This window comes from Hirundo rustica, chromosome W (assembly GCF_015227805.2).
Source record: "Hirundo rustica isolate bHirRus1 chromosome W, bHirRus1.pri.v3, whole genome shotgun sequence".
In the NCBI taxonomy this organism is placed as follows: domain Eukaryota; kingdom Metazoa; phylum Chordata; class Aves; order Passeriformes; family Hirundinidae; genus Hirundo; species Hirundo rustica.
Window position 1 is genome coordinate 3,275,417 of NC_053487.1, and position 25,591 is coordinate 3,301,007.

At 44.5% G+C, this 25,591-nt stretch overlaps 1 protein-coding gene and 1 pseudogene across 1 annotated transcript in view; both read right to left on the bottom strand.

Annotated features, from left to right (window-relative positions):
* LOC120764945 (microtubule-associated protein 1B-like) overlaps positions 1-162 on the bottom strand; it is a 103,553-nt gene extending 103,391 nt beyond the window's left edge. Inside the window, 1 exon segment of the mRNA XM_040089120.2 lies at positions 88-162. The gene's annotated coding sequence lies outside the window, so the exon portion shown is untranslated.
* Positions 163-9,842: 9,680 nt separating this feature from the next.
* LOC120764963 (choline/ethanolaminephosphotransferase 1-like) overlaps positions 9,843-25,591 on the bottom strand; it is a 50,361-nt pseudogene continuing 34,612 nt past the window's right edge.

A 25,591-nucleotide genomic window follows, 5' to 3' on the forward strand; every position in this document is an offset into this window, starting at 1 on the left:
GGTATCTGTTAAGCCAAATTATCTGTGCAGCTATAGACCAGCTATAACTGTCACACAGATCCAGTGAAATATTTCTGACTGACTTACCTCAGTGCTAACTGCTTCATCTGAGGGATTGATTAGGACTACAGTTTCTAAGATATCACTTCTGTGGTGAAGAATCTTCTGACCTGCAAGCACAGAGAGGAAAAAGAAGGCATTAAATTCAACCAGTGTGGTTTAAACCACTGCTTTCCCAGAGCTACTTATATGTTCCACTGTGGGACAGCCCTCAGGTTACCCAGGACCGCACACTGGCCACAGCAACTACTGTGCTGGCTCATGTCTTCAGGAATACCCATGGCATGTGGTCTTATGTGTTACCCTGGTTTTTCTGAGTTTTTTATTAGCCTTTTGATTTTCATAAATGGAGTCAGATCTTTTAGTTACTGTAGAATATTAGAGCAGTTTTTCTACCTTTCCCACAGAAGTAATATAAACAAACCCTTTGTTTTTCATTCTTTGTCCTTTGTTTGCATATTTCTAACCTGAAAACAATTGTAACTGACAATTCGTCTGGCCACTGAGGCTGAGGGGTGGAAACCCCAAAAAGCCAATCTTCTGCTAGACCCACAAATGTATAAAAGTAAAAGAATAAACAAAGGGTTTGTTTATATTACTTCTGTGGGAAAGGTAGAAAAACTGCTCTAATATTCTACAGTAACTAAAAGATCTGACTCCATTTATGAAAATCAAAAGGCTAATAAAAAACTCAGAAAAACCAGGGTAACACTTATGGGCCAGAAACAACACTCTAGAAAATTCATAGAATCATAGAATGGTTTAGGTTGGAAGGGACCTTAAAGATGATCTCATTCCAACCCCCTGACATCAACAGGGACACCTTCCAGTAGCTCAGTTGGCCCAGGGCCCCATCCAACCTGGCCTTGAACAATTCCAGGAATGAGGCATCCGCAACTTCTCTGGGCAACCTGTTCCAGTTCCTCACCACCCTCACAATAACAAAAGTCTTTCTAATATCTAATCTAATCCTATTCTCTTTCCATTTGAAACCATTCCCACCTTGTCCTATCACTACTGATGCCATAATGATTTTTTGCCTTTTCTTTTTATATACTTCTTATGTATTCTCAGTATTCTTGGCATACACACTTGTAATTTGTGAGATGAGGGTCCATAGTGAGGTAGAGTCCCCAGGCAGGTGCAAAGGAGAGTTGCTTTATTCCAAAAACCTGGCCTTTTTAAACAATTAGCCGGTTATGAGCTACATAGTTTTAAATCATAACAAACATAATTCAACCAACCACTATACACCACGATGTGAACACGCAATGGTTACATAACTTGTTTTTCTACCTCTAATTCAGCTGAGTCACTTTCCCATAATTCTTTTCTGCTTAGCTGAAGTAGCAGGCCTGAACCATGATTTTACAAGGCCTTCCCTTTGTAAGGTTTTACCTATATACAACAGTAATTCTTTAGCCTGATATCTCAGCTTAGTCCCAGTATTCTACTAGGCAAGAAGACCAAACATCCTAAAGGCCTCACAGTTGGAGGCTGGAAAGCCTTATGCTATCTTGAGAAACCAAGACTCTCTCTGGAACATAGTTTGTAAACTAGGTTCAAGCCCCATCTGGGGGAATACTTTAGATTAGGGAGATATCAAGCCATTCATTTAAGTTCCTCATTTGGGAATCTTTGTCAGATATGCAAATTTGCAAGGTCTATAAAATTGTATACGTGGTATACCAGGTATGTGCATTTCAGCGTACTCCACCTTGACAAATTGTTGCACCATAAGGATCCTTATTAAATACCAAGGTAAAAGCTCTTTTATCTCTTAACTATGTCTGGCTTATAATTCTAGGACCAGAGAAAAAGGCATCACTACATGCCCTTGTAAAGTCCTTCTCCGGTCCTCTTGTAGGCTCCCTTCAGGTACTGAAAGGCCATATGAAGGTTACCCTAGAGCCTTCACTTCTCCAGACTGAACAGTCCCAATTCTCTCAGCCTTTCCTCAAAGGAGACGTGCTCCGTTCTTCTAGTCATCTTTGTGGCCCTCCACTGGACTTGTTCCAACAGGTCAATGCCCTTACTGTACTGAGGGCCTCAGAGCTGGATGTAGTACTCCAGGTGGGGTGTCTCAAGAGCAGAGTAGAGGGGCAGAATCACCTCCCTTAACCTGCTGACCACACTTCTTTTGATGCAGCCTAGAACATAGTTGGCTTTCTGGGCTGCAAGCACACATTGATGGGTCATGTCAAGCTCTCATCCGCCAACATCCCCAGAAGTGCTTCTCCTCAGAGCTGCTCTCAATCCATTCTCTGCCCAGGCTGTATTTGTGCTTGGAATTGCCCTGACCCAGGTGCAGGACCTTGCTCTTGGCCTTGCTGAATTTCATGAAGTTTGCAGAGGCCCACATCTCAAGCCTGTCAAGGTCCCTCTGGAAGTCGCCCCTTCCCTCCAGCATGTTCACTGCACCACAGAGATTGGTGTCATTGGCAAACTTGCTGAGGGTGCATTCCCTTCCACTGTCCATGTTACTGACAAAGATGTTAAACAGCATTAGTTCCGTCATGGGTTAGTACAGTTTGTTTTTTTAGTCATAGAAAAATGTAGAATAATTTTCCAGGTCAGGACCTGGGAATTGCTTTAGAAAAGACAGGGACCTATCAGAGATTTAGTTAGAAGACTGGCATCTGTTCTGACTACTGAAAATTGTTAGCTACGACTTTGGGAAGTACCATATAAAACCTCTTGATTTCCTGTAGGTGGGTCCTTTTTCTTCTTTCCTTTGGCTAGAGAGAGACAGGTAACATCGAGCTGGGCCTGCTGCTCCCCCCTTTTGGGGGGGAGCTGGCCTGAGGCCTGGCCGGATTCTATCGGCTCCCGGGTTGGGGGTGGAAGGAGAGGTTTTGCTGCTGTACAACAACTGCCTTCTCTAAACTCCCCTGGAGCAGGGAGAGATCTCTGACGGGCTCCTGATAAGATCTAAGGGCACCATTTAGGCTGAGGCCACTGCGATTTACACCAAGGGGTGGGCTGAGAAGGCATTTATGATCCTGCCTAGTTTTTTTGTGATTCCGGACTGCCCGAGTGCTCCGATCTCTGATGTTTCTGTGTGAGTCCTTCCTCCCTCACCAGCACGGCCTTGAACATCTAACACTACGAGCTACAGAGAGAGAGACAAAAACTCCGAGCAGATTTAACCCTTTCCTTGCAACATGAAGCTTCTAGAGCTTAGCCCTTCTCTGAGACAGTAAGAAAGGCCAGAGTGAACATAAAGAAAAACAACATGAAGTCAGTAGAGCAAGAGTAAAAAGACTCTTAAGACAGAGGGTTGAAGAGTTAGTTGTTCCATTCTTCCTTGAGCCATGGAAATGTACTCTATATTTAGATCATTCCTTTAAATCATGGGAAAGATAAGCATTTGGGGAGATGATTGTTTTGATTTGTGTGTGGATTTGAGCAAAAGTGTTTGTGATGGACTAAATAATATTAATCTTATAAGATGCTCGAACAGAAATAAAGATGAGAAGCTCTCTGCGCCAGTGAAGAAGTGAGAAGATATCTCTGTACCTTAAAATAATGAATCCTTTGCTTTGGAGTTATTCATCTTTAAAAGGTGACACCCTAGTATGCAAAAGTATAAGACCCATGACCCATAAGCAGCTTGGGAAACTGCTCCTAAGAGGAGTCACAAAAGCAAGTTCTCTGGGCGGTTATTTTTGTAACAGTTTAAAACCCACAAGAGAACTGTTCTAAGTTGTCAGTGGGATCCATGACTCTAAGAGAGACTCTTCCCCTAAAGAATCGATAAAAGACTATTGTCAGATAGTAAAACTGACTGAAAATTACAAGTTTTGTCTCTTTATGTTGTTTTGTAAGAAAGTGAACAGTTTGTAAGGGGAGGGAAAAGTGTTTTTAGAGTTTCATTCTGTTTTAGTTTTTTTCCAACTTTCTTTTTCCTATTCTTTTTGTATGTGTTAATAAACTATTTGTTAATTTTTAAGGTTGAACCTACTTTGTTTTTTTTTTTTTTCTCCTAGTCTCTCTCCCACAGAAAAAGAGTAAGTACTAAGACCAGAATTTAGTGAACGTAAAACCACTACAGGTTCCCATACCAACCCCTGAGGAATGCCACTCATCACTGATCTGCACTTGGACATCAAACCGTTGACCACAACTCTTTGAGAGCGACCATCCTATCAATTCCTTATCCAGCGCAAGAGTGGTCCATCTGTCAAATCCATGTCTCTCCAGTTTAGAGACAAGGATGTCATGAATGACAGTGTCAAATGCTTTGCACAACTTCAGAGGTGAGTGTAGTGGTCTTAACCATGTAAATGTGCCTACTTAGAACTTGATGTCTGACTGCCTCCGTCTTCCACTCCTTGACATAAATAACTGATTATCTTACAGGGTGGGGTGCTGGTAGTTTATTTTTATAAGAGTAACTCAGGCTTACTGCTCAGGCTGATAGTCAGATGCTCAGCTAGAATGAAGGAAAGTCTCCCTCAGAAAGACTTTTATCAAACAGACATGAAGTATCATAGTGTGGGAGTAGAAAGCAGCAACAGCCTTTTATAAACTGGCAAGAGACCAAGACTTATTAAACTACAGATGAAGTAGGAGAATCTGAGACTTGCACAGAAGATCAGGGGTTGCTTTAAAGTAACTCTACCAAGTTTTTGCAGCTTATCTCTACACATAGGACAAAATATTTTTGTGACACATCAAAGAAAGAAAGGAAGACATTTCCAGGTTGCACAGAATCAGTTGACTAGCTAGATTGTGTCCACCTCTAGTTTCTGTAAAGTAGGTTAAAAATCCTGTCTAAAGACTTCTGGAAAAAAAAAATATTTATCTGTTTGTAAGTATTTCCTCATCCTTGATTTTATTAAGTAAAACTTCAAATTAAAACCAGATATAAAGAGACTTGGATGCTGCTTGATTCAGATTCAGTCCAATACAAAGAAGTAAATACCACATGACATTTGCTTAAAGGGTGATTTCCATGTGCATCATCCTAGTTCCCACAGCCATGAAATCCCATTGCTCACCTATGCAGCCAAATATTGATGACATTTATGGTAGAATTATTGAGATCGGGACGGTGTCTGTAACATTTTCTAGAGAAGTGACTGAAAAGGTTCCTAACTTACACATTTGATCTTTTCAGGCTGATCAAGCATCATGATCATGGGGCCCACTTTTTATGGTGATTGTGTTGCAGCCAGTTTTGTGCAAAACCAAAATGTAAATGAATAGCAAGGGAAAGAAAGCAAGTCCTACTTCAAGTCTTGTTTAACCAAGGATCACTACTGACACACTTCTTACTGGCTATGCTGGTGCAACAGCAACCCATGGGGATATATTCTGTAGGCAACAAACTCCTCAACAGAAGGCTTCCCATCAGTCCTTCCTGCCATCCCAGATGGACACCAGTGTTAACTCGCTCCCCATCAATGCCATTCCCACACAAATTAAATTCAGAATAACCTATTTGCAGAGGAAGCAGGTGATGTGGTGTGATGATTCTGGCAGAAAGGGCAAAGGGACAATATCTTCTCTCTGAAGACTGAAGGGGAAATTAAAGCAACCTGCACGGTTTTCTGATGGAAGGTTAGCATTTGCCCTAATAACCCTAATAACACAGCTGAGCTCTGGGGATGAATTTACCATGTAAACACACAGTTTACACATTTCAGAAATTCTATCTGCCTCTGAGATCTCAATCCTTATTTACCAATGGGCCAGTCTAGGTGACTTGTCTAGGTCTCTCTCTACCAGACTGCCCTTCTTCCTCTAGGCTGCATCTCAGGATGTGAGAGAAAAGAACACATGTCCCTTTAAGGCAGATTTGATCATAATTCTCTGTCTATTGTGAGGTGCTTTCTTAGTGGTGTTTATTTTAGATCAGACCATTGCCTGAGATAATCTGTTGAGGCAAATGAGAATTCACATAAACAGCAGAGGGCTCTGTACATTTTTGAGTTCAATTCTTGTGTTTCAACATGATGCCATAATGAAGCCATAAAAATAAATCACAGAATCACAGATGCCTACAAATCAGTGGTTGCTACAATCCCACTCAGGCCACAAAAGGAGAGCATGCGTGACTTCAGTTTTTATTATGTTGTAAACTTTTGACTGTTCTGATATGTGTTGTCATTGATGTGTCAAGACTGGGCTCTGACAGTGTGTCTGACTTGACTGAGATCAACAATGCTCTGTTAAAGCGGGGAAAAAAGAAGTAAAATAACAACAGTTGATACAGAAAGTAGAACAAACAGTATTTTACCCACTTGATAAGGATAGTAAAAGAAAACAACATTTTACTCTTATCAAGGACAGTAGAACAGAACAGCCTTGGAGAAATAAAGGATGTAACTTAGGCAAACAGAAGTCATGCAAAACGCAAGCAGGATGCCAGCTCAGCTCTGCAAGGATGACAGAGTAGAAGTTGTGCAAAACAATGTGTCTTGGGTTATGTAACCTAAAAAAGTGTTTTCTATTTCATCTGTTGAAAGCTGTTTTTTGGGAGATGTTTTATCCTTCTCTTGTAACTCCAGAGGGGAGAGGGGCGGATGCCTTCTGATAATGGCCCAGCCATTAAAACCAGGTGGGGCAGTGTTTCTTATCTCATTGACCACCCTTCCATCCTCCAGGGGGACATCTTCTGATAATGGGCCATTAGGGCCCACCACTGACATGACACATACCATCATTCCATTGTGAGATGCTCCATCCAGTGGGGGGGGGGGAGGAGCCAGCTGTTCCTAGCTGGATAAAAACTGGGACTGAAGACCACTAGGTAACCGGTCTTTCCACTGGATGCCCAGAGGAAGACCAGACCCACCTCGTCACCACTGGACTTTCTACAGGTGATTTTTGAAAAGAAAGAAAAACAAAAAGAAAACAAAAACAAAACCACGGGGAGCAGCCAGAGTCAAACACCTTCTTCACAGAAGTAGTGGTGAATGCTCCTTTTATTGAGGGTACACAGGGTTCTTTTATACATATATCATTCTTGTGCATAAGCTGTTCACACGGCATTTTGCTACTAGCTATTGACTAGTGTTATCGGCATAAGCATTCCTTTGCAGTTACCTGTTGACACTTTGTTGAGGGGAAAAAGCTGGTTTTCAGGCTCAATGTCCTTGACAGTGCTAAAACAACAGAACTTTCCCAGCAGTCAGGCCCCTCTGTATCTGTCTCCAAAAATCCTGCTACAATCCCCCCTTTTTCTTTTGCACAAGCTAAGCATTAGATATTGTCTTACACAACATAATCTTAATACATGACATTACACAACTTAGTACTAATAATCTTACCACTATAAGTAATAATATAACAAACACTTGCTTAATAATAAACTTCAGCTATCTTGTAATCCTAAGGCTACTTAACTAATCTCTAAATACATTATCACTTTCTTTTACATCATGTAATTTGTTCTTCATTAATTGCAGGGGTTTTTTTGTGAATTGATCCAGAATGGTCAGACAGGTTCATGCAGCACATTCCTTCAAACTCTTCACACCCATGGTTATGTACTAAAAGCAAAAATCAATCGCAGCACAGTTTTGTAAAACAGCATGATTAACACTGGTAACATCCGCTGATAGCTCATCCAAAATTTGGCTAGTCACATTGAATTCTGATTTGGTCCGGCTTGCCATCTGCTTCAATGTGGTCATTGCTCTGGCGGCTGTTGCTCCTGGTATAAACATGGATGTTAACGCTGTCCTAGCTTGGGACTAAAATTTAGGATCTTTTATGTCTGTACAGTCCAACTCATGTATGGCACGTTTTCTCTGAGTGATTTTTGCTAAAGTCATCAATGCAGTTATGTTAGGGTGAAACACGATAAGCTTCCCTAAATAGCATGGGCCTTATGTGGGCTGGCTGGGACTCCATTCCAAGCGCGGTCCCTACACATTAAAATGTTCCTGGTGGAAGGCGTTGAGCTGGTTTGCCAGTCAAATTACATTTGGAATAAAGTTGTTGGTGTACACTGCCACTAGATAGTCAAACTGAATTTATTGCAGCCCATTTCTGGCTATGTATATTTAGACTCTGCTCTGTGGGGGCTCAAAGGACACCCAGCCTCCCTCACTTTTATTCGTAGAGCTGGCATTCATACATTCAAGGAGGTCTAATTCTTCAGGTGGTGAAGTAAGCGTATCATTAAGTTGCTCTATAATTTTACACTGCCAGCCTTCATCAGCCTGGGCAGCTGTGAAACCTGACAAGCACACTGTGTTGTTTGCCACAGTAAAATTCAGAAATGTCTCATTTTTCACATAACCTTTAAATTTGTGAGGGCTCCAAAGGGGTGTTCCTATCAAACAAGTTCTGAATGGGGCTTGGGGATTGGCCAGGCGAAGGCAATTAGAATCCTGTCCAGTCATTTTGGCAAATGTCACCCATACATTAGCTCTCTTAGAAAAGTGCTGAGCTAGTTGAGAAGATCCTGCAACACTTGTTGACACCATGAGCAAAAGGCACGCAACACTCGAGAATGTTTTACCATGCGGACCTGCCACATCCCTCTCTTAATGGCCTACACTGTCTGTGCAAATCCCCAATCCGCTACTCCACCAAAATCATCAGGAACAGGGTTAGGTATTCTCAACACTACCTGTGCTGCTTGATAAAAGGCACCAAGGGTACCACTATAGCAATGGTCACACAAACCACCCTCATGCCAAAGCTATGGTGACTCTCTCTCAAATTGTGTACCACAAACTCCACAGCTCAATTCTATGACTATTACTTCCTGACACTGAGGACACTCTTTTTCTTGCCACTCATGCAAGTCCTGGGAAAGTTCCAACGATCCCAAGGGGCTTTGGCGATCAAAAATGCACGCTACAACCCAATCTGGGTCAGGAGGGTGTTGTTCACCAGTGGTCTCAGCTACCAGCTGTCTCAGCAAGGACTTGATGATCCGTGCTCTTCTTCCTTCTTTTCCTTCCTTGCTGGCCGAGTCCATTTACTCGGTATCCATTGTGGCCCAGATGCAAAGCTCAAAGGCTTGGGTGCAGCTGTTGTCGAATTCGCCTCAGAGGTGTCCTGATAGCTGACCAGCAGGTTTCAGAGTGACAGATTCCAGGGCCCTTGGAGATCTGTCAGTCTGGGACAAATCTGAGATCAGCTGCTCTGGCCAGAAGTGTTCCTCTTATCTTCTCCAGAGCTGACTATCTAGCTTTTTATCTTCAGAGGGCTTGCGGTGTTCACTGCATGCAGAAGGCTTACTGTGACCCTGTTCAGCATGAAACCGCTTTGTCAGCAATGCACGAGTAAAAACCACCCCAGCTTGGCTCTTACTTGGCAGCTGCTGAAGCCACACATCTTAGTAAGATATCTGGGTTTTTACCAACTCAAGTCTTTAGTAAATAAATTCCAAGTGGACTCTAAACAAGTATTTCACTACGAGATGGTGAAATATTAAAATTAAAAGCAAGTCAGATTGCAGCTGTAATTATACTGCATTAGAAACTCCAGTTGGTGGGGATCCATTCACCATATAGAGAGAAATTAGTTATCAAGGTAATTACAAAGACAGAGCATTTGTTTCCTGCATGCTTTCTCAGGCTTGGAATCAACAGAGTTGACTACACGGAGAGTGGACTAGGGTGAACTCAGAATTCACTCTCTCAGGCAGGAGACTAGTTAAGAAGTGTTACTGACAACAAAGAAGAAAAGTTATACAACACTGATTATTATAAATTACTTTGCTCTCAGGTGCTTTTAGCATTTGTCTCTTACAAGTCTTCATCCATTCCTGTAGAAACCTAACTTCTTTTTCCATTCCCCTGTGGCAGCTCCCATCCCTAGTGATGGTTCGAGTGCATGGGGCACCCCTTGATGTGGAACACGTGGATGTTGTCCTAGGTTACAATGTAAGATGTGCCCAAAGTGTATATTCTATCACCATCTACATGAGGTGTTGAAACTAGGTTGGGCAGTGTTTCCCTTGCCCCCTCCCTCCAGACTATCTTCTGTTAATGGCCCATCAATGCCCTGCTGCATGACTCATAGATAACTCCCTCCAGGAGCTATCTCTGTTTAATAAGCAATCAAGGACCCATTACAAGACTCATAAAATGATATCAGCCCATTGTGAGATGCTCCGCCCAGGGGGAGGAGCCAAGCATTCCCACCTGGATATAATCTGGGCCTTGGGACAGCACAGGCAGCCTTACCCACTGGATTCCCAGAGGACAAGAGCTACCAGACCTTTCTGCAGGAACACTGCTTCAACAAGACCACTTCATCTGGACTGCTACCACCGTGGTGTCAGGTTGTATTCTGATTCTGTCAGTGATCTTTTGTACTATTGCATGCATTTTATTTTATTTTATTTTATTTTACGTTTTTTTCTCTCCTATTAAATTGATTTTTCTGACTTGGAGTCTCTCGCTGGTTTTGCCTTCAAGCCAGCACAATGTGCAGGTGGGCAGCAATTCTGGCTGCACACACTGACACAGTATCGGAGCAGGTTAAACAGGGACAGGATCAGGGCAATCTAGAGGACTGCATACTTATCAATAAAGCTGTTAAAACACTGGTCAAGGCACAGCAATGCTGGGCCTATGAGTGCTGTGTCATATAGATACATTTCACTTTCGGTCATGTGGGCAACCACCAGCTGATTTGTGATCTTGGCAGACACAAAGCTAAAAGTCAGGATGTAGAGTCAGAGATGCCTCTCTAAGAGCTGCACAGCAGATTTCTTGTAGATCATTGCAGCCAAGGCAGTCACAGAGCCAATATGAAGAAAAGGTGAGAGGATACTTGTTCCTGCTAAAGTGGATCCCTTTTTTGCCAACTCCAGTTTGTACAGGAGAATATGGTTCCTGCCACAGTACAAAGAGCTGGGAGTATTTTCACCTGAATGTTCAGTCTTGGAATCAGAGATTGCTAAAAAGATGGTCCTCCAATCACTGCTAGTAAATGCATGATTATTATGAAGATTTGTATTTCAGTCACATCAGTCATGCCGAAGCGCAGCATTCCTGAGACATACGTCTGTCAGTGTGAGCAGTAAAACATGAATGTCACAGCAAAACAACAAAAGAAACATCCAGTCAGGGTTGGTGTCCAGCTGCACAGCAATACAAGTTCCCAAAACCACAAAGACTGTGGACAATGAATCACAGCTATGATCAAAAAGCTCTCTTAACGGAGTGCTGCTATTTGTCCTTCTTGCTTGTTTTCCATCTGTAGCATTCAGGGACTGGAATGCCACAGGCACAAGCAATGAATGTCCAGGAAGGTGCCTGCCTTTGAAGCTGTTGAGCAGTAACATACTAATAACAGAGTTGTAAATATATTTATTAACAGTTCAATGATGGTGACCAGATTGGGGGCAGTCCAGGCTGGAGAAATCTAACATTGTTCAAGCACTTTCACATTTCAAGCTGTGCTCTTTTACTGTACTTTTTTGCCTGCTGCAAGGTTGTAATGCATTAATTGGGTTTATATTGCGTTTCATTGGATTTGTAATGTTCCCCTTTAACTTTATCTTGAGGTTTATCCCTGATTGGGCAGTGGCTTGGCCCTGCCTCTGGGCCCTGCCTCCTGGGGAAAAAGCCCCGGCATGGGCAGGGCCTTGGGAGATCTGGCTCTGGCGTGGATGGGAAAAGAGCTAAAACTAGCTCCTGGGCAAATAAAGCGATATTTTCCCTCCCGGACAAAGAGCAGGCTCTTTCCTTTTGCCATTGGCGGTCGTCTGGTCACCTAAAGGGGCTCAATAATTGGCGCCTTTACGTGCGGCTCAAAGCCACAAGGAGTTCCCAAAAAGCTGGAAGAACCACTCAGGGAACACGCGGCCGAAGAATCTCACGCAGGTACGTGAGTCACGAAATGTAGTCGACTCACGCAGAGACAGACCCGTCAAGCTTGGCGCTCGCTGTGGAGTCTCTGAAACACAGGATTCCACGGGCAGGGCTGCAGTTTTCTCCTTTGGACTCAAAAATCCCATCGGAGTGCTGCGAAGAAGCCCCCTGACCGGCAAGCTGCTCCCAGAGAGAGTGACCACATGTTCGTGGAAAACTGATCCTGGGATCAGAGACTGGAAGCTCTTTTTGCACCAAAAAGGGTCAGTCTGAGGCAAAAGGAGTAATTGGGAAAGAAAGGAAAGGATCGCTGGATTTTTGGTGAGTACCACTTTTGGTTTTCTAGGGGAAAATCCCTTTAAGAGGCATTCATCCTCAGGGAGAAGGGGTTTTTTTCCTTTTGGGGAAGGTTTTTGCTTTCAGATTAAACCTTCAAAGTGCTTTAATAGCACCTTTCTTTCATCAGCCTGAAGTGGGGTGGAAAAGGAAACTGTTTCCCCTTTTTGGCTTTTTTTCTCTCCAGCGTGGGTCTTTTTTTTAACTTTCAGTTTCCCAGCCACAGTTAAAGGAGACACAGAAACTTAAAATCTGAGCCAAAAATGGGTGCTAGGCTGTCTTTGTCTCAAAAAAGAGCCTATTATGTGGGTTCTGCCGGGGGTTCTGTCAGGGGGAAGCACTGCTCCATCATCGGGGTCCTCCTCTAATTCGTCCGGCAGCAGAACAGTGTCTGGGGAAGGTGGTCGACAGCAGAGGTCACCTGTTCCCCTCTCTTGGTCGACCGGTGTCTCTTTAGGTACAGCCAAGAAAGGGGGGCAGTCAACGCATGCGTTGTGGGAGCGGCGGCGCTGGGAGCGGCGGCCTCGGCCCCAGCCCCAGTGGCGGCAGGGTGGTGCAGACTCCCGGGGGCCACTTCCTCTTCGTCCTGCCTGTTGCTGCGGGGCGGTGAGAGCGGCAGACCTCGGGCGATGGGGACGGTCCGCGGGCTGGGACCGGCGAGCCCTGCGTACAGTTAATCAGCTTTTGCAGCACTTTTTCTGCTACTGTTTTTCCTCTCTCAGAGAGTATAATAATAAATAACTTCAATGTGGCAGCAAATTCGCATTCCATGCTTGCCGTCATCAGTGGGGCAGGGAAGTGAGTACTCAGAGCCTTCCACCTTTTTTCAAGAAACTGCCCCTCTGCTCCCCTTACCAGCTCGGCCTCCCACTCTATTTGCAACAACGGCGAGCTTCTGCCTCAATGCTGATGCATCTCTTGGCAGATCAACGTCTGACCGCTATTTTCCGGAGGGTCTCACCTCAATGCAGCTGCATCTGTCGGTGAGTTCAACACCCAACCACTCAGTGTCCGACCGCTAATTTCTCCTCTGGGTCGTCACCCCAAGGTCCGATGTTCGGGCACCAATTAAAGGTGATTTTTGAAAAGAAAGAAAAGCAAAACAAAAACACGGGGAGTAGCCAGAGTCAAGCACCTTCTTCACAGAAGTAGTGGTGAATGCTCCATTTATTGAGGGTACACAGGGTTCTTTTATACATATATCATTCTTGTGCACAAGCTGTTCACATGGCATTTTACTACTCGCTATTGACTAGTGTTATCTGCATAAGCATTCCTTTGCAGTTACCTGTTTACACTTTGTTGAGGGAAAAAGCTGGTTCTCAGGCTCAGTGTCCTGGTTCTCAGGCTCAATGTCCTTGACAGTGCTAAAAATTTCCCAGCATTGTCAGGCCTCTCTGTATCTGTCTCCAAAAATCCTGCTACACCATCTCTACTCCACAGAACCACATCTGTTACTCCAGGAGGACTTATTTGGACTGCTTCCAACACCCTGAGCAACAGGGTGCCAGGTCGTATCCCTGACTCTGTCAGGGTTTTTCCAGCATTTTTGTTTGCTTCCTTGCTTGTTGTTTTGTACTACTACATTTGTATTTTTCTGTTTTTTTTTTTTTTTAATATTCCTAGTAAAGAACTGTTACTCCTATTCCCACATCTTTGTCTGAAAGCCCCTAATTGCAAAATCATAATAATTTGGAGAGAAGGGGGTTTACATTCTCCATTCCAAGGGAAGCTCTAGCTTTCCTTGGCCGATAACTGTCTTTCAAAACCTAGACTCAATGATATTGTGCTCTCTCAAAAGCAGGAGGGCAAGGAACAGCTACCTAAAAGGGACACAAGACTTGAAGACAGACCTCAAAGAACCATATAAGGACTTCAGGTAAGGGGTGCAGCTATGTAAAATAAAGTAAGCAGGGATAGCTAATGAATATGCAATCAGTGTGTGTTATAAAAACTGTTCACCTGATGCTCAGGGCAGTCTATTAGAGGAAGGATCCTCCCAGTGACCAGCATGCTGTTGTAAAGAATGCCTGCTTTCTAATACTCAAAACTGTGTTAGAAAGTTTCTATCTGGCTGATTTTGGTACCACAGTATTATAGGACTTCATTTAATCAACCACAGTCAAAATCTGTGTCATATGGAAGCAAAATACGAGGGTTGTTAGCATGTAGCAGTGTTCCAAGGCAAGATGAGTGGGTATAGGAACATATCGCCTAAGTGTCCTGTGTTATATGAGCCATACACTGTGATGTTCCCTTTGTTGTTAGAGAAGCCTTTGTCCTGATCTACTTCTGGCTACTCAGCACTTCACTATTTTAGACTCAGAAATCACCAAAAGGCTTGGTTGAGTATACGCGATCTATCATGTGGGTGCATTGTGGTGCATTCCATCTTGGCAAAGTGGTGCACCAATAAGGATCCTTATTAAAATACTGAGGTAAAAACCCCTTATCCCTTAAGCGTGTCTGGCTCTCAATTTTTTAAGACCAGGAAAAGGCATCAGAACTGAAGTAACAGAATAAATCAGCATGTAAGCTTTCCCCCAAATTAGGTAACAATAAAATCAGGCAGCTATCTAAACAATACTAAATTAATATTAATAAGCAAAAAGCTGGCATGCCTGTGAAAAGATACAGAATTTTCTACTTCACAGGAAGCAGAACAGTGCATAGTGTGAAGTGAAACGGAACATAATCTCCCCAATTTGTACTGCAGCATTTGAATTTGTTTACAGTTGGAGAATCGCAGGATAGTTGAGGTTGGCAGGGTGGGCTAGAGCAGATTGCTCAGGACCATATCCAGTTGTTTTTTCAATATCTGAGGATGGATACTCCACAACCTCACTGGGAACCCTGTTTTAGTGCTTGGCCACCCTCACAGTAAAAAAGTGTTTCTTTAAGTCCAAGTTGCATATCTCATACTTCAGTTTGTTCCTTCTCATCCTGTCAGTGAGCACCACTGAGAAGAATCTGCCTCTGACTTCTTTACTCCCACCAGTCAGGTATTTATGCAATGGAGGAATACTCCAGTATAGGAATCATGATTACATATGGTAGCCTTCCATGGTATCTCACCCAAGATGGAGTTGCCTGAACAATGGTGTGAGCAGTGTTCTAGTTCAATTTTCAATTTTTTTCCTCTTCCTTTCATAGCATACAAATTTTGTATATCCCTTATCAAGGGCATGGAATCAAGTGACACTCCCTCTCTCCTCACCCTGATACTCCTCCCTCTCCCCATCCCATCTTAACCTTGATGAAATGGTATTGCCCTGAGCCTCCAATAAACTCTGGTAAGCATGAATTGCATGTTTTACAAGGATATAACCTTAACTCTCAGTTGTATGAACCACACATAAATGCCACTGTCAACTTCTTCACTGTGGATATTAATTATGCTTTGTTGGGGACCGGGGGGGGAGGGGTTATGTTTTGAAAATCATGTTCCAAACATACCTATCCCAGAAACTCAAAGCCCTCCAACTCCAAGCCTTCAGGTTCAGTAAAGATGCTGTTGTTTTTCTGACTGGTGCCAAGGCTGTTAGAACTTGCATGAGTTGTCAAAATGACTTATTAAAGAAATATGGGTATTGATCTAGTATTGATACCCAGCTGTGATGAACAAAAACTCTCTAACAATTTAAAGTTAGAAAGTGTATGTTTATTACGGCCGGGCAGCACGGTGGGATATTTCCCTAATACGCGCTACGAAATTCACAGGTAATTACAAAGCCTTTTATTTACAGAAGAGTTGAATACCCAAATACAAATACATATTCATACTCCTGTCACCTCCCATTCCTCGCTTCGTATGCTAATTGGCAAAAAAGTTTCTTAAAATGAGTCGGGGGTCTCTTCTGGGGAGGGATCACCCAAAATGAGGAAGTAAGATGAGTCTTCATCGTCCTGACCTTTCTAGCTTTTCAATGCATTTGTGACAAATGAATCTTTGGTAGAACTTGTAGTTTCCTGTGTTCAATGGGTTCTTTAAGCAGGAAGCCTGCAGCTATCTTATGTCTTATTTGCCACATTTTGTTTTTCATTACAAGCACAGCTACATAAACATAAAGCTGACAAGCAATGAGTTACTAAATCCGGGATATCTTATCTAAGATCTGGCTTCTGTTAACTGTGAACAAAGCTTACCTATCTACTTCAGCTAATTCAGCAACTATTATCTTAACTTTCCTAAAATCCCTAATTCTTCAAATTTAATGTCTCATTCTCCACTTCTTTGAAATGAGTAAATGTTGTGTTCCTCTGAGGAATGGTTTTTCCCCTCAGAGTCCCCCTGAAACCTGTGCTATGTAGTTCAACCCTTTTTCCCTATCATACCTACTCCTGACCCTATTGGCTCAGGGCCAATATCTTTCCTTGGCCCAAAACTAGATATACCCCTGTTTCTTCCTGGTTCGCTCTCTCTCCTCGGCCTCCTGGAACATCACATCGAGAATAAAGCTTGGACGGAAGCTGGGGGTGAGAGCCACTCTTTTGAAATCTCTATTCTGTCTCTCTGAAATATATTTCCCTAAAACCCCTGAATAACTGAGCTAGCGAGAGCCGGGGGGTGGCTAGAGGGAAGTATATTTTCAGTTGGCCCCCAACGTCGGTTTGTTATGAAATATTAATAAGCCCACGCATGAAGAGGGACTCCCTATTTAAGGGGTTAATAATCTCTTTGGGAGGCACAACTACCTGGCCCCTATCGGCTGTTTTCGAGCAGCTCGGGGTAGCAGGACAAGGTCGGGAGTTCGCTTTTACTACAAAAGTGAATCGACCTTAGACAGAAAACCCTGACGTTGCAACACGTGCTGCGGGGTTCGCTAGAAGATCCCTATAGTTTAATAGTGAGAGGGCTTTAGGACCCTGCGCCGGAGTGTGTTGCGTAACGCGGTTTGAAATTTTTTCTCTGCGGAACGGCTGAGTTCTGTGTACTGGGGAGAACCGCGCGTTTTTGGGGTGGGCTAGCTACGGGAGGGTCCCGGGACAGAAGCCGGCACCGGGACACCCCCCTGCCCGTGTCCCCGCAGTCGGGAGAAGCGGCCAGAGACGGCCGCCCCGAGCCGCGGCCAGCCCGCCTTGCCCCTGATACCTCGGGAGCGAGCGGGACGCAGCGGCGTCTTTGGTTTTTCACGTCAGGGGTTAAGATTTTTCGAACAGTTTGCTTTTAAAACATCAGAAACATGGGCATACGTTTATCGAGAAATCAAAAGAGTGCTTTTAAACAACTTAAAAACATTACAACAGATCTAAAATTTCCAAATAAGCTCTTAATCAAATTTATTTCCTGGCTGTCAGCTGAGATTCCAGACAGTACTCTACAAGATATAAATTCTGTTTCATTTTGGGATGATGTGGGAAAATTAATAACTTTAAAAGTTGAAAATGGGGAAAACAAAATTTCTTCATTTATTCCAATATTCTTACAAGTACGCAAGAAACTGTTAGAAGCAGAAAACAGCAGACAGCCATGCAAAACCTCTCAGCAATACCCTGTTTCCGAGAAGCAGGGATTCCCTGATTCCGTACTGGATTCTGCTCCTCAAACCCACCCATCGTCCTTATACCCTCCTCTCCCACCTGTTTTCCCTCAGCAAGATGCAATTTTTTCCTCTCGGAGCTCTAGCCACGTGGATGAGACCCTCGGGGGTTCGCACCATGCGGTCAGCCCTGATGGCGGACGGCATTGCATTCCTCCTTCCCACTATCCCTTCTTCCCCCCACTTCCCGCCCCGACCCCATATCTCACACCCAATCCCCCACCCCACCCTTCTCCCCAGTGCCTCCCCCTCCCTCCCAGCGGCCGCGCGAAGGGGGAGAGGGGAGGGTCCCTTGCAATCACTACTCCCAGCGCGGATGGGGAGATAGATAATGCAGCCCGCAGCAGCGGAGTCGGGGGGGGTGGCCCCCCTGTTGCAAGGGCTAAGGGGCAGCCTAGCCTGGGGCCCCAGGGGAGGAGGGAGGAACTGCCTGTTGCTGGACCCCAGGGGAGGAGGGAGGAACTGCCTGTTGCTGGATCCCAGGGGAGGAGGGAGGAACTGCCTGTTGCTGGATCCCTGGGAGGGGGTGGGACAACACCCTCGAGCTGCCTCCGCAATAGAGAAGCAACAGGATTTTTAGCAACTCAGAATAACGATCAGCACGGCGTTCCATCTGTGGCCCCTGTAGTATATGTAGGTAAAAGACACGTGCGTAGAGAGTATTTGCCTTTTTCGTACCAAGATAAAAAAGAGCTGTGTAAAATGCAGAAACAATTTGGGAGATCCAGTGAAATATTTAAGGGCATGATGAAAGCTACCTTCAATTCAAATGAGATGGTACCCAGTGACATTAAAGATTTATTCAGATGCCTATTAACTCCCTCAGAGTATGACCTATGGGAAGGATTATGGAAAAAAGCTTTGAAAACAGTATTGCAGGAAATTCAGCAAACTCCTGATGCTCAGGACAGCGATGACAATGACATCACACATGATCATTTGTGTGGTGAAGGTGATTTATCTAGTGCGAATGAGCAAATTCGGTTGTTATCCAAGTCAGTTTTAGATAAGATCTGTAATGCTGCAGAAAAGACTTTTTATCAGATTCCATCACCTGAGATAAAGAACAGTTATGTTAACATTAAACAGTTTCCTTCAGAGAATTTCTTGCAGTTTGTGGACCGTCTGAGAAGTCAAGTGGAAAGACAAGTGCAAGACCCAGTGGTACAGGCAGAATTGATTAAGGAGATGGCTCAGAGGAATGCTAATGAGACCTGTCGTAGAATCATTCTTAGCCTTCCCCTTGACCCATCACCTAGTCTTGCACAGATGATAGAAGCCTGTACCACGAGAGCAGAACTTTTCAGTGCACCTGAAAGGAATCCGGGACTGACACACCCAAAGCCTGTGGCAGCTGCAGCACCAGGAGCAAGGAGGCAACTGATGTCATCAGACCAGCTGCAGCACATCATCTGCCACCGCTGCAAAAGGCCAGGACACTTCGCCAAGGCCTGCCCAGAAAACCAGAAACGCAAGTCAAAAAATCAAAAAAACTGAATTCACAGCGCGGCCCAGATTTTATCTCCTTGACGCGCCAAGAAAGAAATTTACAAGGCCATACCGTGACAAATGTCTCTCTCTTAACAAAAAAGGGGGAGGGCAGGTCGCAGGGTGTGGGGGTACAGAAAAATAAAAATGTCAAATGTTCAACTAACAAGGTATGGCAGCCTCGAGGCCGATATAGGCTCGTGACTACCAAAGGTTTTCATTTCAGATCTACTGATTGGACAGTAATTACAGTGGACCTGCAAAACATTTCACAGGACATGAAGGTTAACCACATGGAACCGAACAGTGAGTATTTTGTTATTGGGGACACAGCACACACACCCTTTGAGGTTGAGGTAGCTCCCATGACCATTAAGGGAAAGATAACAGGCCTCATGCTGTTGGCACGCTGCATGCACCCACCGTTCTACCTAGTAGAGGGGCAAGTCCTTGCCCAGGCCATTCCTGTTCCGGCTGAGGTCCTAGCGGATGGAAAATCACCGGAAGTCTACTGGGCAGAGGTGGTGGGGGAGAACAAACCTTCTCTGGCATGTAACTTAGCCCGTGGGTCAGACCGCCTCCATGTGGAGGGGGTGCTCGACTCCGGCGCAGACATTACCGTTATACCTGAGAGCATGTGGCCATCACATTGGGAGTTGCAACCTGTGGCAGGCAAACTTCAGGGCATAGGAGGAATCACAATGGCAAAAATCTCAAAAAACATAGTGCAAATTGAGGGACCTGACGGGAAATTGGCAAATGTCCGTCCATTCGTTGCTGATTATAAGGCTCCCTTATGGGGGAGAGACACCATGTCACAGTGGGGAGTCCAATTGGTCATTCCTAAGACACCCCAGGATTTTTAGAAATAGCCACTGTGGAGCGCCCTACCCACAAACTAAAGTGGTTGGACAATAAGCCAAGATGGGTAGCACAGTGGCCATTGAGTAAAGAGAAGCTCAAGGCGCTTGAGGAGCTTGTGGAGGAGCAGGTGGCTCAAGGTCACCTAGAAGAAACAACAAGCCCCTGGAATTTCCCAGTCTTTGTAATAAAGAAACTGGGAAAGGACAGGTGGAGGTTGCTTCATGACCTCCGAGAAATAAACAAAATTATAGAGGACATGGGACCACTCCAACCAGGGATGCCCTCTCCAACAATGCTCCCTCGAGATTGGCAATTGGCTGTTTTAGATATCAAAGATTGTTTCTTCCAAATTCCTCTACACCCAGAAGATGCCCCACGGTTTGCATTCTCGGTTCCTACCATTAATCGAGAAGCCCCAATGAAGAGATATCACTGGAAAGTACTTCCCCAAGGTCTGAAATCTAGTCCTTTCATATGCCAACAGTACGTAGCCTCACTACTGTCACCAGTACGTGCCAAGAGAAAGGATGCCATCATCCTTCACTACATGGATGATCTACTCGTGTGTGCCCCCAATGACTCTATACTCCAACACACGCTTGACCTAGTGGTTAAGGTTTTAACCTCTGCTGGATTTCAATTGCAGGAAGATAAAGTTCAAAGGATGCCACCTTGGAAGTACCTGGGTCTACAAATAGCTGCAAAGACCATTGTTCCACAGAAATTGGAAATTGAGTGTAATCCCAAAACCTTAGCAGATCTCCACTCCTTGTGTGGGTCTTTGAATTGGGTAAGACCTTGGCTAGGCCTCACAAATGAAGATTTAGACCCTCTCTTCAATTTATTGAAGGGGGAGAGGGAGCTGGTTTCTCCCAGGGTACTGACCCCAGAGGCAAAGACAGCAATCGAAAAAGTACAGAAGGCCTTATCAGAGAGGCAGGCTCATCGATGTGAGCCAAACATACCTTTCCAATTCATTGTTCTAGGAAAACTGCCACATTTGCATGGTTTGATTTTTCAATGGATCGAAGGGCAGAGAGATTCACTCTTGATCATAGAGTGGGTCTTCCTCTCTCACCAAAGATCCAAGACCATCACTGAGCCACAAGAATTGATAGCTCAACTGATTCGGAAGGCAAGGGTGAGATTGTGTGAGCTGGCTGGTTGTGACTTTACATGTATTCACCTTCCGGTCAAACTTTCTAAGGAGGGAAGGAACTCTCCCAAGAGATTGACCAAAGAGATGTTTGAGCATTTGCTCCAGAGCAATGCCAGTCTCCAATTGTCTCTGGACAGCTACAGGGGACAAATATCAGTCCATGCCCCGTCTCACAAGTTGCTCAATGAGGAATTCCACCTCATTCCTCGTGAGAAGAGGAGTCGGAGACCACTCAAGGCTCTCACAGTGTTCACGGACGCATCCGGGGCTTCCCACAAGTCGGTGATGACTTGGAGAAATCCTCAGACTCAGCGTTGGGAAGCTGATGTGGAGTTTGTGGAGGGATCCCCCCAAGTGGCTGAACTAGCTGCAGTGGTAAGAGCCTTTGAGAAGTTCTCGGAACCAATTAATTTGGTAACAGACTCTGCTTACGTGGCGGGGGTAGTGTCCAGAGCGGAGCAGGCTGTGCTCAAAGAAATTGACAATGAGCATCTCTTCAGATTGCTTTCAAAGCTAATTTATTTAATTTCTCATCGAGAACATCCGTTCTATGTGATGCATGTAAGATCACACACGGATTTGCCAGGTGAAATTGCAGAGGGGAATCGTCAGGCAGATTCCCTTGCTGCACCTGTTGAAAAAGCACGTCTCCCTGATATCTTCCAACAGGCAAAGCTGAGTCACCAACAATACCATCAGAATGTGCCAGGCCTGATCCGTCAGTTCCAGCTAACACGGAGCCAGGCTCGAGCCATTGTGGCCACCTGTCCCAACTGCCAGGTCCAGGCGATGCCATCGATGGGTATGGGAGTTAACCCCCGGGGCCTTGGCAGTTGTGAGGTATGGCAGACAGACATCACACACATTCCTAGTTTTGGACACCTCAAATATGTTCATGTAAGCATTGACACACATTCAGGTGCAGTGTATGCCTCTGCCAATGCAGGGGAAAAGACTGAACATGCCAAGAAACACCTAGTGCAAGCTTTTTCAGTGTTGGGGATTCCAAAAGAAATCAAAACTGATAACGGCCCAGTGTACACATCCAAGGGGTTCCTGGAGTTTCTCCAGCAGTGGGGAGTGGAACATAAGACTGGCATCCCTCACTCCCCCACAGGTCAAGCTGTAGTTGAGAGAGCACATCAGACACTCAAACAGGTCCTGGCTAGACAGAGTAGTACAACTGTGTGGATGTCTCCACATGAGAAACTCTGCAAAGCCATGTTTACCATCAATTTTCTGAACTGTTCATTTGAAAACATGAGTCCACCAGTGGTACGCCATTTTAACAGTGGCAATCAGTTCAAATTGTCTCAGCGTCCACCAGTCATGATTAGGGATCCAGAAACTTGGGAAACCAAAGGTCCCTATGAGCTCGTGACCTGGGGTTGTGGCTATGCGTGCGTGGCCACTCCCTCAGGCCCGCGGTGGATTCCCCAGAAGTGGGTGAAACCTTTTGTCCCTAAAAATCCAGCTCCAGCAGAAGGGGATAAGAGGCAAGTAGCCGTTGCATCCAAAAGAAGACGCCGCCGGATGGAAGAAAAAGAATCTTCCTAGATGTGGACTCCTTCCAGCAGAAACAGAAACTTTTAACATGTTTTAAAAATGTTTGTTTTTCTTTTTAGAGAAAGCCTACCTCACACTCAACCCTGTGATGAACCCCATACAAGTTGTCATCTTGTTGTTGCTGAACAGTCTGGCAACTGCATGGATCATCCCTCAGCCATGTCAAAATGTCTGGGTGACCCTGGCACAGACACTTCCGCAGGAAAACATATGTTTGTCCACTGCATCAACAGAGAATCCTATGTCCACCTGTCTGGTAGGAATTCCATTATGGGCAGGAATTCTGTCTCGGCTCTTAGGAGGGCCATGTACCATAGGGCGGTTGTCCGTATTGACACCCAACCAAACTTTAATTGGTGAATGGACTCATAAAAACAAATCGGCAAACAAAATTCAAAAGAGAAGTGCTGACCAATTGGATCCAAATTGTAATTCAGAAATTTTTCATTGGGCCAAGTCAAAAAGAGTTGCTGTGCCCCTGTTCCTTCCATGGGTCGCAGCAGCTAAAGCTCTAAGTGAATTGGGCCATCTAGAGTGCTGGGTAGTCAAACAGGCAAATTTAACGTCCACCGCCATCAGCTCTCTCCTAGAAGATGAGGAAATTACCAGACAGGCCACTCTCCAGAACCGTGCTGCTATAGATTATCTCTTGTTACTTCATGGACATGAATGCCAGGAATTTGAAGGACTGTGTTGCCTAAACCTGACCTCGAAGGCTCCAAACATCCATGCTGCCATTCGAAGCATGAACAGCTTGATCGGACAAGTGAAGCAAGAATCTGAGGACTGGATCAAAGAACTGTGCAAAGGCTGGGGACTTACAGGGTGGTGGACTTCTATAGTTAAAACAATTTTGTTATTTCTTGTTATTCTTTTCCTTGTAACAATAGCGTTCGGGATACTACGCTGTTTGATTTTCAAGGCTATCAATAGTCTCATACCTTCTACCTCAGAAGTCAACCACATAGAGTTGGCAAACCTAAAGCAGGTTGGCTCCCCCACCAATTGTAATTGGTGGGAAAACCCACATTCCGTGTAACCTAATGTTCTTCTTCTAATGATCTTAAACAAAAAAGGGGGAGATGTTGTGTTCCTCTGAGGAATGGTTTTTCCCCTCAGAGTCCCCCTGAAACCTGTGCTATGTAGTTCAACCCTTTTTCCCTATCATACCTACTCCTGACCCTATTGGCTCAGGGCCAATATCTTTCCTTGGCCCAAAACTAGATATACCCCTGTTTCTTCCTGGTTCGCTCTCTCTCCTCGGCCTCCTGGAACATCACATCGAGAATAAAGCTTGGACGGAAGCTGGGGGTGAGAGCCACTCTTTTGAAATCTCTATTCTGTCTCTCTGAAATATATTTCCCTAAAACCCCTGAATAACTGAGCTAGCGAGAGCCGGGGGGTGGCTAGAGGGAAGTATATTTTCAAGTAAATTCTTTTACTCAGTATACAGTCTTCCTCATCTATCCAAGCCGTGCAGCTAGTGTCTCTCAAGACCAAGCCATATGCCTTTGACAGTGATGTTAAAGCTGCCACTCATTGCAGCATCTTCTAATTCTAAACAAGTATTACAATGGATAACACTAAACTTATGCTGACCAAAATAAGCAACACAACTATAGGGTGGATTAAGGCATTCAGTATACTGGTTGCTGTTGGTGACTACCTAAAGGGCACATCCCACTAATGAGACAAATGTTCCTCAAGCCTTTTAAAAACCCTTTTGATGGTCTCTGTGTAATGGTGTATCGTAATTAATGTCTTTTTCCTTCCATCTCTTATTTCTTTTAAGATTTCTCTCAATTCGTGATGTTTCAACAATTGAGCAACTAAAGTCAAATTCATTCCTATGGGCACAGGCAGTATCTTCTGCACAGTGGCTAGGTTGGCCTTGATATATTGATGTGATACTACAAGTGCCCGACAGGAAAAATCACATCCCTTAATTCTAACAAAATTGCAAACACAGAAATTGAATTGAGTCTCATTCACAATTTGGTTGTCTATCTTTACGATGGGGCATGCTGTCCTAAGACAGACACAACCTTGTCCTATACACACAAGTAAAGTTGTCTGTTTGCCTGTATGGATTTACTACAATAGTTACAACTTTCTACATAATGTCCATAATAACTATTAGTCCATTTATTTGTTGTTCTGAGTGAGCTTTAGCTTCAGTTCATTATCGCCGGGTGTGACCTTCCAAATTCTCTCTGGAGCTTTTTTCAGTCAGGAGTGATGGATCCAGGGCTTCTGTTCTTTGATCTTGATTGCAGTGAAGGTAGTGAGGAGCACCTGGAATGGTCCTTCCCACTGTGGTTCTAAGGTTTTTTCTGCAAAAGACTTAACATACACCTAATCCCCAGGTTGTACATTATGTACTGGCCCATCTAGTTCTCTGTTTTGAGTTCCAGCCACATATTTGCAACAGCGCTTTGGTCACCTCTCAGGCCTCAGCTGTCCTGGCAGGAAAGGCTTCTGGCCATGCTAAAAAGGTATCAGTTAACACCAATAAGTAACAATACCCTCCCTTCCTGGGCAGTTCTGTAAAACCAATTTGCCATTATTGCCCAGGTCCACAACCTTTCCCAATTTGTCCCATTTTAGGCTTTGGGGTATTTTTAGGGTTAGTTCGGAGGCAAAGACTACACTGACGAGTTGCTTGTATCACTGTGCCCTGCAATTTCCTGGCCATGATTCTTTCTTTCAAATGGTTATACAGGGCATCTATTTCCCAGTGTGTTTTCTCATGTTCCTTCTGTACTAATGATCACAACAAAACAGGAGGG